Below are 4,684 nucleotides of genomic sequence, written 5' to 3' on the forward strand. Positions count from 1 at the left end.
CATTTTCAGTTTGTCGGTTGTGTTTAAGTATTGAGTCAATTTTTAGTTGAGTGAGAGTCAATTTGTGTTGTCAAGTCATCAGTTTTCAGTCATGCATTTCAGCTTGAGTTTTTGACTCCATTGCCCAATGGATGAAGGCACTGTCTAGCTCTTCCAGAGATCTGTCGTTCTTGGCACCTCCAAGGAGCTACCATCCCCATTGGAGCCAATGTTAGTGTCAGTCTTTCTAGCCTTCCTCCAGTGATCAAATATTCTCTTACAAAGTGGTCTGAGAGTGTCAAGGTCAAATTTTGTCATTTCAGTGAGTCTTCAAGCAAAATTTGGTCACTAGGCATTAGATTTAGGGTTTGCTTTCACTCCTTCTAAAGTTGTCCAAATTTCAGTCTATGTCACTATTCAACTGAGTCTATCATCATTCATATTGTTGTTATCATCATGTCAAGTTCCATTGGGTCATTTTACAACTTATTCATGCTTCAGTTGTGCCTAGGCAAGGTCATTTCCCTCTCCTAGGGTTCTGAAAGCTAATTTCTCTTGGACGGCCAAATCATTAGCAAAACTTGTATCCAGATGTTCATACACCTTCCCCTATCCTTAAAGTACCTTACCAAATGCTTCCCATCACTGAGATCCCCCAAATTCCTCATTTTCGCACAAACCCTAGTTTCTTGCCACAACTTGGCAACTTTCTAGGTTGGGCCTGTGTTTTGCCCTTTTGGACCCCTTCCCCTCACTCAATCTCTAAGATTCCACTTTCCCCTGCTTCCTAACATCCCTCAATACTTCCAAAAATTTCCCCAAGAATTTAGAAGCCCCTTATCCCCTTCATTTCGCTTCATTTCGACAAAATCCCTTGTTCCATACATCGGGATAAGTTTCACTAAAATGATGTTTCTGAGCAATTAAAGATGAATTTTGGAAAACTGAGAGAGGTTTTTATTCAAAACATGCCAAGGAAGAAAAACCTCCTTCACTTTTTACACAGGTGTCATGGTTTGAGATAAATGTCAAACATACCGCTGCCTCAGGAGAATCAAAGGCACCTCTGAAGTGACCTTGGAAAAATCAAGTTTTCTCCTAGCCTGGTTGGTCAAATGACTTGCTTGATGGGTAAAATGATAACTATACACAAATATCTTTCCAATGAGCTATCATCCGCTCAATTTGGGGTTGAGGAAGGTATTCAAAAGTTGACTGCAACAGCACTCTTCCTTGAGGCAACCTCATTTGGCACATTTTGACCAGTCTTGGGAGATTTGATTTTTGGTAGGGCAAATGAATTCAAAATTAAAAAATTCTAGTTGGGTTGGAAATTAGACTCAACGACCTTTCCAACGAGCTATCCTGCGCCCGATTTCGACACCGGGAAGGCCTCCAAAAGCCTCCTGCAAAACGTGACCCGTTGAGCCTGGCGCGCGACCCATTGAAGGCGCGTGACCCATCAGGGTGCCTTTGCCAGTGCAAAAATTACACTGGTGCGACCCATTGAGGGCGCGCGACCCGTTGGGCAGTGCACGCGACCCATCAGGATTCACTTATAGAAAGTTTCCAGTGAGCCACAAATCAACTTCTTTCTCCTAAATTTTTTCAGGTAGGCCTCTAAATCATGGTGATTTTGCTTGGTAAAGAAAAAATGAGCATGGAAGATGTGTCAAATGCCATCAAGATGAAATGGGAAATTCATGTGTATTGTGCTTAAAAAGGTCAAAGTGCAAGTAAAGCTAGGGTTTTGTTTTGCTGTGCTCAAGGTCATCCTTTTCATCCCCACTTTTTCCCCACATCCCATTACCACCTCCCTTATCATTTTTACCCAATCTCCCTACCAAAAATACTAAAAGCCCTAAAACCCTACCCCTACCCCTAAAAATCAATAACATAACCCTAAACCCTACTTCCCATAAAACCCTTGCATATTATGATTATGTGATGTTGTATATGTCATAATTTCTTCCCTAAATTCCCTCTTACATATATTTTCCCTAAGTCCCCTTCCCTAACTTCTCCCTTGTGTTATTTGTCCCCTTGAAACAGCATCTCAAACAGTCAAAACAACAGGGCATCCCATGGGAGGAGTTTATCTCTCGTGAGTTTTTCACAGCGCCATCATCACCCCCTGAGATTGTTCATAAGGAGGGAGGACCATCACAACAGCATGATATCCCTGAGACCAGATATGTCAGCTCTCCTCCATTGGTCACTTATCAGAGAGGCCATAGGGCCGTATTTGCAGCAGCTCGGTGAGTATTTTCTCCACAGCAGGTGGAAGGGGTCTCGCCTTCTTCATCAGCTCAGCGTGTGTTATCTCCACATCAGGTGGAAGAGGCCTCGCCTTCTTCAGCAGCACAGGCAGCACAGAGGGGCAAGCAGCCCATGATCGAGGAGGGACCGTCAGGTGATCCTGACATTGACATCATTGATCTTGACATCCGCTCTCCTAGCACGAAGCTTCATGAGGTCATTCAGCAAAAGGAGGCCGAGAACCACTTGTTGTAGCAGAAGCTAGAGATGGCACAATGGACAATTACATATCTAGAGCAGCGCAACAAGCAGTTGGAGGATGAGCAAACTCTTGATGAGTTGTGGAGGATTCGTAGTGACCGCAACTTAAATCGAAGAAGACCCGGTGATTTAGTGCCAGTTGAGCGAGAGGCTATGCTTCTCCGGCTCAATGCTCATTTGGAGAGGCTGTTTGCCAAGGCCAACCAAGATAAGAAATTGCTTAGAAACATGAAAAATCATTATTGGGCAAGGATGCACGTGTGCAAGGCAAAGATGAAAGTGCTCCAAAGGCGGTTGGCCAAAGCACAAAAACGAAGAAAAAGGTCCGACCCCCTCCACATTTTGGCCGAGGCTTCTTTGAAGGAGCATGGCACTAAATAGTTCAGCCCCAGCACAAATTCCAAGAAATTTTGAGCATTTTGGGTGATTTTTGGTTTTTAAGGCAAAAAACAGGTTTTTCCACTTGACGGGTCTCACCCCCCGCGCGACCCTTTCATTTGGCAACTCCGTTCCGTGAAAACTCAGCATTTCTGGATTTTTCATGAAAAGTTACACATGCTCACCCATTTCCAAGCGATTTTATGAAGTTTTGGGCCTCCAGAAAGTCAAAAAACAAGCAAAAAATGACTTTCTGCCACATTTTTGACACACAGAAAGCAGTCTTGGGAGATTGCAATTTTGGAGGGGAAAATGACCACCAAATTCAGAAATTCCACTTGGGTTGGAAATTAGACATCCCGACCTTTCCAACAAGCCTACTCTTGCCTCATTTGGACACCTAGAAGTGCCCCAAAAGTGCTCTCAAAGGCGCGCGACCCGTTAGGCAAATTGCTCTGGATTTCAGCCTACAGCTCAGCAAAACGCAGTTTTGACTGTGTTTGACTTTTTGGAGTTGATTTTTATCCTTATTATTGTAAATGATGTAAATTTATGACACTTTTACACTTATGTATCTCTTCTAGAAGATTCATTCATGAGATAGGTGAAAATTAAATGAATGAATTGGTTTCCTAGTTTATAGAGGCAAGTTGTTTTGACTGCCTAGTTTTCAGTGCTTAGTTTAGAAGTGGTTGAAACAGCTCCTAGGATAGTGAGCTCGACCCTTAGAGGCAGGGAAAGATGTTAGATGATCTATATTATGCACTCTCTTGTTCATTTTCATGGTTGGACTCTTGAGGGAGAAGCTCTTATTGTATTATTCACTGTATCTCTGCAATTTTTGGCAAAGGAAGACCAGGGTTTTGCAGTCCTTTTTGGGATTCTTGTGGACACATGTGTTGATGGTGTGTTTCTCTTTGTACTTGTAAGTGTGTTATGTGAATCATTTCCTTACTTTTCCTTCTGCACATTAGGCAAATGAAGTGTTAAAGTAGAACTCATGACTGTCATGCTCTGCTTTTAAGTTTGCTTAATATCAATGTTTTCTAATGTTTAAGGAGAATTCAAAGTTATTGTTTGCTCTCCTTAGCTCCTCACCTGTCTTTGTTGGCATTATGATTCAGGTGTTGTCCTTGATGGCAAACCCATTCAGGTGATAAATCAAGAAGGACGCAGGAAATATGTTCAGCAAGTGCGTCCCCGCAGGTATACCATACAGAACCCGCGTCCAGGGATGCAGGCCAGCCGTTCAGGAGGTGCGTCCGCCCAGTGCACACATTTCAAGGCAGAGAAAAGCACGTGGGGGTTTCTTGTGTGGTATCTAGCCGACGGTTTTGTGTTTCTATGGTGTCGGCTCGTGGTTTTGTTCCATGTTTTGGGGAGAAGCTTGCCTATATAAAGCAAAGGAGTTCATTTGGATTAGGCATCATCTTGGTTGAATATCTTTTGGTGAGATCTAGTCCAGATCTATGAAGGCGAATCTTCTAATGGACTGTGATCTCTATGGCGCATGATCAGATCTGTGGATCTGAGTGTTTGGGTTGGTTCTGAAGTCCTCATATCTTTTATATCTGAAGGGACGCAGGTTCAGTGAAGGGAAAGTGCGCCGGGACGCAGTACAGTAAAGGCTCAGGTGCGTCTCTGAGGCAAAGGACGTGGCGCGACTGTGTTATTGGGTGCGTCTCTGAAGCAAAAGACGCGGCGCGATAGTGTTTCTGGGTGCGCCGGTCGCAGCAAAGCATAGAGGAACAGTGCATCGGCACGCAGAACAGTGGAAGGTAGACTGCGTCCAGTCGCAGGTCACAGA

This window comes from Pinus tabuliformis, chromosome 7 (genome assembly GCF_031772625.1).
Source record: "Pinus tabuliformis cultivar Carrire ecotype Pingquan chromosome 7, CPIR1, whole genome shotgun sequence".
Taxonomy (NCBI): Eukaryota; Viridiplantae; Streptophyta; class Pinopsida; order Pinales; family Pinaceae; genus Pinus; species Pinus tabuliformis.